Below are 10,637 nucleotides of genomic sequence, written 5' to 3' on the forward strand. Positions count from 1 at the left end.
GACAACCAGCCCACACTAGATGCATCCCCACCTGTGCATGTGCACAGGCACACAGGCGTGCACACATGGAGGACACATGTCCCAGGTCAGGCCTTGCAGAACTATTTGTGTTTTTTGTTTTTGTTGTTTTTGTTTGAGATGGAGTTTCACTTTCGTTGCCCAGCCTGGAGTGCAGTGGCACGATCTCGGCTCACTGCAACCTCTGCCTCCCAGGTTCAAGCGATTCTCCTGCCTCACCCTCCCGAGTAGCTGGGATTACAGGCATGTGCCACCATGCCCCGCTAACTTTTGTATTTTTTAGTAGAGACGGGGTTTCTCCAAGTTGGCCCGGCTGATCTCAAACTCCCAACCTCAGGTGATCCACCCACCTTGGCCTCCCAAAGTGCTGGGATTACAGGCGTGAGCCACCACACCCGACCCTCAGCACTATTTGTATAGCAACACTGTGGCAATAAGCCCAAGTGTCCACCAATAAGAGACTCACTAAAGAAAGATACATAAAAGACACATCCACACACTGAAGACTAAGCTGCTTTATAAACACAAAGAGCGACACTCTGATAAAATACTCCAATATATATGGTTAGTAAAAAAAAAAACAAGCAACAGAAGTAATGCAACATGCTACCACTAGCGTACTCATTCCAGAGAACAAGGAGGTTACAGAGGAGACTGAAAAGTCAGAGGCAGCAGGTGGGAAATGGGTGGAAGGCGTGGGCGGGGAAGCGACAGTGTGTCTCTGCCTAGGTTTGATTTTTGAACCACGTGACTGTATTCCTTTTTTTTTTAATGACTGTAAAACAAAATAAATGCTCTTCATACTAGAAATAAAATGTTAGCAAAATCTGCATTCAAAACTAGGATTACTGTTCTACACTGACAAAGTTCACTACCATTAGCAAAAGCAGTTTTCTCATTGACATAATGAGATACAACAGCGTGCATGAGGTCCTCAGCAGGCCTGCACCCTACAGGTGCTCCACACGTGCAAATCACTACTATTACCATTACTATTACATAACAGATATAATATATAATTATACTGTCACTGCTATAACCAGCATTACATACTAACACAGCCCACATTCAGAGTATAAAGAAGGCTGTGGAACCCCCTGCAGAAGGTGGGAGGGCCTGGGACTGTGGATAAAGGGGAGCTCTTTGGGACTGTGCCACCTGAACCTGGAACCTGGGCCCCCAGGTTGGGTCCCCAGGCCTGTGTGCCTCAGCTTGCTCATCATTCACTCTCAACACGGATAACACCTTCAACTGCAAACATGTTTAAAAAGCACAGGCCAGCTCCCCCTACCAATACCAGAAAAAGCAAGTCTCCACACAGGCCCAGGATGAGAACCTACAAGTGGTACTAGCTACAAAACACATGGAGAACAGGGTTCTTGCACACACACCTTATGAGATGTTGGAGAGCTATACGGCAAAGGCATCTACAGGGTGTAGCCAGACGGTCTAAAAGGGCCGTGACAACAACCGCCATTTGTTGCAGATCAATGGCAAGCTCATTGTCTTGTGGAAGGGTGAGGTACCTCAGGAAACTCTCACTGGGGCTCAGAGGGCCAGACAAAAGCTAGAAAGGAAAAGTAAACAAACATTCAGAAATGGTGGGAAAAATTAAAGTAACACAGTTAGCCTTTACCCACTCTTTATATGTTGGTATTGACTCATTTGACCCATCAAATGACAATGCTGATGATATAGTTATACTATACAGCTACGTATTTGTGCAGCATATAAACTGTGTAAATGTCTAAATTTGCGGTATACATGTACACAACATTGACTGTGCGTGTATACATTTATGATACCACAGGTAAGTTGAATCCACACAGATTACTAACATGAGCAAACCACCCTACAGGCCTAGGAGCCCTGGAGAAAGGCAGAAGCACCTCTGTGGGAACCCAGCACAGCATCTCAAGCTGGCCTCGAAATCTAAAACCAAAACATTTATTTTAATCTAAACATTGCCCACTCTGGAGAACGCCGACTTTCATTTGCAAATTAAATCATAGTTCTAATTCTTCTAAAGGCAGAAGAGTCCTATTATCATTAGCTTAAAGACTGCCAAATAATAGAAAAATTAAACCAAAGCATGATATTGAAATGCCTAAGACTTTCCCAAAAAGATGCAAAATCCAACTTGTACTTGACCTGTAAAGACCAGCAGTCCTGGAGGTTTACGCCCAGGGCCCCACACGCCTGCTCCTCCCCCAGCTCGGCGTCCACACCTGTTAAGGGGGGAGCTGGTACTAAACAGAGTGATAGCTCAGGTGACATGCCCTGCACAGAGCCCAGTACATAGGAAGGACCAACAAAGCAGGCCGCTCTTTTCGTCATTCTTTTCTGGTATTGATTTAAAAGTGCGTGTTTCAAGCTTGGTTCTGTGCTGACAAGGAAGTCGGCGCTCACTGATCCGAGTCTTCTCCACAAACAAGTGACCTCCTATACCTGTCTAACCTGACTCACTGCTGTTACCACCAAACACACACATGCCAGAGAAAAACACTGCCGCGGACACACACGCTGGTCTTGCGTGAAAAATAAGTAGACTCAAGTGCCACCTACACACAAAGTTCCATCATGACACTCACGTACATGTCGCCATTGGAGTGAGGCATATCCTTCCTGCAAATGATGCTCTGGAACCTTTGCAGCAAGGGCAAAAGTGGGGCACTGGTGCCCTGGGCAGAACGCTCATTGTCAGTCTCCTGTGCCCCGCTGTCCCACAGCTGAAGCAACAACAGGATGGCAGACAACATTTGGCTAAAGGAGAAAACATATTTATTCCTTGTAAAAACAGATTAACTTCTTTTCTTCATGGTTGATCAAAAATAAAAGCAAACAGCTAGATAGAAGTGAAGCAATACTTGGGATATTAAAGGAAATGAAAGTAAAGCCGTGGTAATTAAATCACTGAATTGACACCGAGACTTTAGCATAAGACATTGCCTTCTGCTGATAGGAAAGACCAGTCAAGAAGCTCAAAGAGCACGTTTACATGGAACTTCTAGGATCTTAAATTCATGGAATAAAAATAATTAAATGAGAAAAACTGAAAGAAAAAAAAAGAACAGTTCCCAGGCTAGAAAACTGAGCATAAAAGAGGAAGAGAAGAAAAGGTAAAGAGAGAGCGAGCTCTGGGACATGGTTCTCTGGTTACAGAGCACCACATCTGCTGCAGTCACACACGATTTAGTGAAATGCACACAACGCAACAGGTATTTGGACACAGAGGTGCTTCCCCAAAGCATTTCCAGTCTGCGGCAGCCCTCACCTCAACGTGCCTCTCTGCACAGCCAGCTCCAGCAGGATGGCCAGGGCCAAGTGCTGGTCCTGCAGGGGGATGCTTCTGGCCCTTTCGTGCCTGGTGTTCCATGAACATCCCTGAAATGAAAGCAGTGGATGCAGGAACAAAGCGACCTCCAGAAAGACAGTATGCTTACAATCACACTTAACATGTTTACTACACACTCCCTCCCAAGGAAGGATATATTTTTAATATTTAGAATCAAGTTTCTGAGACTTGCTACTCAAATTTTTCAGAGATTTTTAAAGTATACAATTAACTTACAGAAATGTATTTTATTTAAAGTGTTCATTCAGATACTATATTACAGTAGATGACATACTCCAAGTGTGTGAAGCATGAAATAATTTATCTCATTATCCAAAACATAAGCAGAAGAATAGCTATCTTTTCCAGTTTCAATGATGTGTAAGACTATACCAGTATCAACCACCTCCTACAGAATTAGAGAACCAATTTCTAAAACCACCTGAGGATCTGGAGGCAAAATGTCTACACTAATTTCTATCTCTGATCAAAGATTACCTGGTTGCTTACTCCATACCCAGCTCTCCAGAATTGACTTGGCCCTATATACAGGTGCAGGAGTTTCATCTTTTTTCTCTTTGTCATCCAGATCTTCTTTCTTTGTTCCACTTGATTCGACACTATCATCTGCAGAATTAAAATTTTTTTAATCTGTAATCGCTTTTCAGAATGCCATACCATTAGTCTCTGCAAATGTCCCTCCCCGAAAAGTTACAACACACATCATTAACTGAATGTTTGACAACTTAAAAATAAAATACATCAATCATACCTCTAACAGATCCAGTATAATTTTCATAAACAAACCAATATATCAGCCAGGAGTGGTGGCTTACGCCTGTGATCCCAGCACTCTAAGAGGCCGAGGTGGGTGGATCACGAGGTCAGAAGATGGAGACCATGTTGGTTAACACGATGAAACCCTGTCTCTACTAAAAATACAAAAAAATGGCCAGGTATGATGGTGGACGCCTATAGTTCCAGCTACTCGGGAGGCTGAGGCAGGACCATGGCGTGAACCTGGGAGGCAGAGCTTGCAGTGAGCTGAGATGGCACCACTGCACTCCAGCCTGGGCAACAGAGCAAGACTCCATCTGGGAAAAAAAAAAAAAAAAAAGAAACCAATATATCAAATTATTTAAAGTGTGTCTTCCAAAATGATATTTCATTAACTTCCTAGTAGATTTCACAACTGAGAAACTTAGTTTTTGATATTTACCTACTTCAATTTCACACCAATTGCTTTTATCCAGTGAGTCCCAGTGCTTGCGTACCCATGGGAAAATGGAGGGTGTAGAAAAGGAGTACAATTCAAAAATCTTTTAACTCTTTACAAGGCCCTACTCCACTGCCAACTGGGAAGCACTGCTATGCAGGGGCACTGTCACTGATAGCATCATTCAAGAGCACTGGGACAAAAAGGAAAAGCTGAGAAAAATGACTTTAGGCCACTGAATGTAAAGTTTCAGTCAAAAACAACTGTCATAAAACTCCTTACATAGTAAGCGAAGAGAAGAGAGAAATAACCTTAACCTTGAAGTCTAAACACCTTCCATCACAGAAGGCTGTGACTAAACATCTAAACAACATAATTAGAAAAATGTATCTCAGTCGGTGAAAGACATGATATCCCATCCAGATTACAAATAATGAGTATCTAAAAATCTCTAAGGAAACAGTTCCTCTGTTTACAACATTTCTGACACCAAATGTATGGAATTTTGCACCAAGCAATTCTCCAGTTCTCTGCGACACCCAGCTGTGTGTCCCACAGTGCAATTCAATTCTGAAACTAACTACCTAGAATTAGCACAGACCCCACAGGTTAATAACAGCAGAGAAAAGGTGAATGCTGAAAAAAATATCCAAAGAACTAATGGCTGAAAACTTCCTAGGTTCGGCAAATGACATAAACCTAGGCAGATTGAAGAATCTGTGCAAAGCCCACACAAGATAAATCCTAAAGGAAGCCATGACGAGGCACATCATAATCAGCTGCTAAACACTAAGGACAAAACCTTTTGAAAAGTGCCACAGAAAGTAGATATAGAAGAATGTCTTTTGTGGCCTGAAATTAAGACCAAATATTATGTGCTGCCTTGAGATCGGTAAAATCAAGAAGGCCTCAATAGCCTAACCACAAGGTCTCCCTGGAGCTCTGCTCTCAGGTATAAGATCCCAAAGTCAAACAACCTCCTTATCATTGGAGACCCGACCCCAGCCTGCTCATCCCTGCCGGCCCAGAGATATTCAAACAAGCCAATCACATCACCCTCCTGTTACTACAAAATATGTCTCCCACAGCCCCTGGTGGTTCACTCTGTTCCCAAGTGCAGCCCCCATGTGGCATGCGGTCTCCCCCACCCCCAGGGCTGTGAGCATGTGTGACTAATAAACTGCTATTACATCTGTGCAGTGTCGGTGTCCTATGTTCAGCCATCCCATATCCCTAGGGCAGGCATCTTCTAGGGTTATAAACAGAACTTTAATCAACCTCTCCTTGGTTATTTCACTGGTTCCATGATACAGCTTTTTCTGTGCAAAAGATCTGAACAGGAACTTCACAGAGGATACAAGAGTGGCAAAGAAGAACATGATATTCAGCATCGTTAGCCATTACGGAAGTGCAATTAAAACCGCAATGAGATCCCACTAGACTTGTTAGAATGGCTCAATTGAAAAACACTGGTAACATCAAGTGCTAACAAAGACACAGAGCAACAGAAACGTGACAGATTGCCAGTGGGAATGCAAGCTAAAACAGCCTCCAGTTTACCAAGGTAGACACCTCATGTCACAGAATACAGAGTAGAACCCAGCCAGGAACACAGCTCAGGTGAGAACACAGGTGCTGGCTCTAAATGCCACACTCTGCCCTATGTGTGTGTGTGTGTGTGTGTGTGTTGTGTGTGTGTGGTCACTAACCACAGCCCACTGGCCAAACCCAGCCCACAGCCTCTTTGTGTATGGTCTGAATGCAGAGAAAGTATTTTACTTTTGTTGTTGTTTTGAGACAGAGTCTTGGCTCACCACAACCTCTGCCTCCCAGGTTCAAGCGATTCTCCCAGGTTCAAGTGATTCTCGTGCCTCAGCCTCCGAGGAGCTGGGATTACAGGCATGCATCACCATGCCCGGCTAATTTTTTGTTTTTAGTAGAGATGGGGTTTCACCATGTTGGCCAGGCTGGTCTCGAACTCCTGACCTCAGGTGATAGCCTGCCTCGGCCTCTAAAAGTGCTGGGATTACAGGTGTGAGCCACCATGCCCGGCCACCGTATTTTATATTTTTTAATAATTGAAAAACAATCAAAAGGAAAACAGTGTTTTGTGACTTGCAAACATTCTGAGGACTTCATCTTTTGTGTCCATAAATAAACTTTACAGAATGAACGTCCCCTGCCCGCTGACGCAGTATTGTCTGTGGCTACTTTGGCACTACAGCTGCAAGGTCCCATGGCTATGACAGAGACCATAGGGTCCATTGAGACCTTAAAATATTTACTATCTGGCCCTTTAGAGAAAGTAGGCCACCCCTACCCTACATCTGGCTATAAATTTTACACATTTGACAAATTCTGAGACCCTGTCTCAGAAAATAAGATAAAATATTCATAGTCTTAATAATGGAAAACAAAAACATTTATTGAATGTCAAAACATCTCCCTAACACCCCGAATCAGTTGGGATCTACATAAAGAACAATTACGCTCTGCTTTCTAACCATGATTTTTAAAAGAACAAAGGACAAAAAAATTCATGAAATGTGAGCCAGCCATGGTGGCTCATGCCTGTAATCCCAGCGCTTTGGGAGGCCAAGGTGGGCAGATCATGAGGTCAGGAGTTCAAGACCAACCTGACCAAGATGGTGAAACTCCATCTTTATTAAAAATACAACAATTAGCTGGGCATGGTGGAGGGTGCCTGTAATCCTAGCTACTCAGGAGGCTGAGGCAGAGAACTGCTTGAACCCAGGAGGCAGTGGTTGCAGTGAGCCAAAATCATGCCACTGCACTCCAGCCTGAGCGACAGAGCAAGACTCCCTCTGAAGAGGAAAAAACAAAAAAATTCATCAAATATAATGAATAAAACATATACTCTGGATTTTGCCATGTACTTAGCTTTTTTTCTTAGAGCACCTTTTAGAACTATTGTTTCACAGAAAACACTTTGGGAAATGTTTTAATTTATAAACAAATACTGGAGGGCTAGGAAGAAGAGGTTAAAACTTTTAAAAATATACAGAATGAATTACTGATACAATAAAAAAAAAAAAAGGTTGCTGATTCCTGTCTTGGAAGACACTGTCATGTGGACACTCTTAGCCTCAGCATCCACAGGTCCAGAAAGGGAAAATTTCAAGTCAGAGAGAATTCTCTCTATATATACCATTTATTTGGAACATTCAGCCCTCAAGATCCCAACACCATGACCTCAGTTTCAACACAATTGTCCTTAGTCCTCATGTCACTGCTTTTGGTGCTGCCTGTTGTCAAGGCAGTGGAAGCCAGTGATGCAACTGCTCTCTCGTTAAAAGGTGTGGTTCTCAGTATTACAGGCATTTGTACTTGCTTGCGGGTATATGCACAAAAGAAAAAACTGAACAGATGTGACTTTGAAAGGCCTAATGAATGAAACCTCACTCCGAGAACCTTTGTGCTACTGAAACTAAATGTAAGCTTTGGTGTCTGAAAATTTCCAAGAATTAGTAAGTAAGAGAGTTTTACTTTCTGAGTTGACTCCATGAAATGGGAACAAATTGGTACACAAATGGATTTTGCCCAGAATCCTAGGAAATCACCACTGTTCAGTTGTAATCACTGCCTCCTAAATCAGTGAGTCTGTTCTCTGTATTTTATTAGACTTCTGTCATCTCCCAAGTTAATATTGTATTTAGATATCCAATAGTCAGCTAAAAAGGGAAACATTTATCTCTGGGAAGAAAAAAAATCATTTAGAAAAATGTATTCAGTGTATCTAATACTGAAATGGAGAAAAGACTTAATGTTAAAGGGAAAAAAAAACACTATAGACATTGACATAGAAAAGAGATTTAATGTTAAAAAAAAAAACTTTATATTAACTGAGTAACACCTCCTGATGAGAAGTGCTATATTAAATATAAACCCAATATGTTGTTTAAAAAAAAAAAGATGAAAATCAAAAGCACTATGCAGAATGAAAGAAGCCAGACACAGAAGAACCTAACTACATGATTCCATTTATGGAGTTCTAGAACAGGCACAATTTGTCAATGCTGGAGAAACATCAGGCCAGCTATTGCCTCTGGGAAGAAGGGGCAGGACACCAGAGAACTTTCTGAGCAAGAGTCATGATAAAGATGTGGGTTACACAGGTTACATTTGTCAAAACTTGTGAAATGGTAAACTCAAAATAGATGCGTTTCATTATACATAAATTTTACCTGAAAGTCAAAAACAAAGTTAAACTAGAATCAATTACATACATGAGTGTCTAAGGAGCTAGGTGAGACAAACAGCAGATGGACAGACAGCAGGATGTGGAGCCAAATACAGTGGCAGAACATGGAGGTGGGTCTGCAGCCACTCATTGTACACGTCAGTTATTGTGTGTGTATGAATGTTTTCAAACAAATATAAAAAATAAATTAAAAAAAAACACGGGTAACTCTGCTTGACACTGAAACTGAAAAGAGAGACTAATACTTTTTCCCATGGTTTGTTTTGTGTTTTTTGTTTTTTTTTTTTTGAGATGGAGTGTCACTCTGTCGCCCAGCCTGGAGTGCAGTTGCACAATCTCTGCTCACTGCAACCTCCACCTCCTGGCTTCAAGCAATTCTCCTGCCTTGCCCTCCCAAGTAGCTGGGATTACAGGCGCCCACCACTATGCCTGGCTAATTTTTGTATTTTGTAGTAGAGATGGGGTTTCACCATGTTGGCCAGGCTTGTCTCAAACTCCCAACCTCAAATGATCTGCCCACCTCAGCCTTCCCAAAGTGCTAGAATTACAGGCATGATCCACCGCACCTGGTCCCCATGTATTTTCAAGTGGACACCATTCCAATTCATTCCACAAAAGAAGAAATACTTGCCGGGTGCGGTGGATCATGCCTGTAATCCCAGTACTTTGGGAGGCTGAGGCGGGTGGATCACGAGGTCAGGAGATCGAGACCATCCTGGCTAATACAGTGAAACCCCATCTCTACTAAAATACACAAAAAATTAGCCAGGCGTGGTGGCGGGCGCCTGTAGTTCCAGCTACTCAGGAGGCTGAGGCAGGAGAATGGCATGAACCTGGGAGGCGGAACTTGAAGTGAGCCGAAATCGTGCCACTGCACTCCAGCCTGGGTGACAGAGCAAGACTCCATCTCAAAAAAAAAAAAAAGAAGAAGAAATACTTTCTTCAGTCTAACGCTCTCCCAACTGAGCTATTTCAACTTAGAATAAATACTTTCTAAACTGGTAGCTTTATCCACATTGATGACTCTCAAGTAGGGGGACCAACAAACTTCAACAACGGTTCTCAACCAAGGATCTTTTCAGATTCAACAAGTTTAGGGTGTATACAAGCACCCATTTCTTTTAAACCTCAATGGGGACTCTGAAACACAGCCACTGTTAGGAACAACCTAATGATAGTATTATTGAGCATTCAAAATTACAATGCTAAATAACATTGTTCAATGGCATTTCCTTGCAGGCCAAAGGCTTCCAAAAAGTGTTTAATACACCCCCAAAGAACACCACAAATGCAGCAAGATGGTTTTGCAATAAAAATGCCTTCAAATCACATAAAACAATAAAATCCAGGCAGCTTGTATTAACTACCATTTTAGACAACAATCTCCAAAGTAAAAAGCAAAACTTCAAAGAGTTAAGCTCAAAGCTTTTGTTCCTATAGGACATTACAAAATTTCTATAAAATGCATTTTATAATGGTCTTTACAAAATAAAAAACACTAGTTAAAGTCCCTTACCTTTTCTAGGAGGGAGCTCTCCATTCTGGGTTGATTCAGTTCCAGTGTATACAATTTCTCCATCTTTAACCATTTCATTCCACAGACCACACAGCTCATTTCTTGAGAATACAAGCTGGCAATGATAAACGAGATAAGCTTACAGAGTGCTCACACTCACATTGCAATTTTTAAAGAATGATATGGAAAAAAAATCTCAATCCCCCTTATGTATTCAATCATTCGGTAATAAAATCAATGATTTACTGAATTAGTGACTTAATCATTTTACATTTCATGGAAGTCATTCAAGAAATATAAATGAAAAGGTGCATAATAGTGTAAATACTAT

General features: G+C 42.0%; 1 pseudogene; it reads right to left on the reverse strand.

The window, feature by feature from the left end:
- Positions 1 to 1,419: 1,419 nt before the first annotated feature.
- LOC134760238 (E3 ubiquitin-protein ligase HERC2-like) lies at positions 1,420 to 10,423 on the reverse strand (annotated as a pseudogene).
- Between the last annotated feature and the right edge of the window lie 214 nt (positions 10,424 to 10,637).

This window comes from Pongo abelii, chromosome 16 (genome assembly GCF_028885655.2).
Source record: "Pongo abelii isolate AG06213 chromosome 16, NHGRI_mPonAbe1-v2.0_pri, whole genome shotgun sequence".
NCBI lineage: Eukaryota > Metazoa > Chordata > Mammalia > Primates > Hominidae > Pongo > Pongo abelii.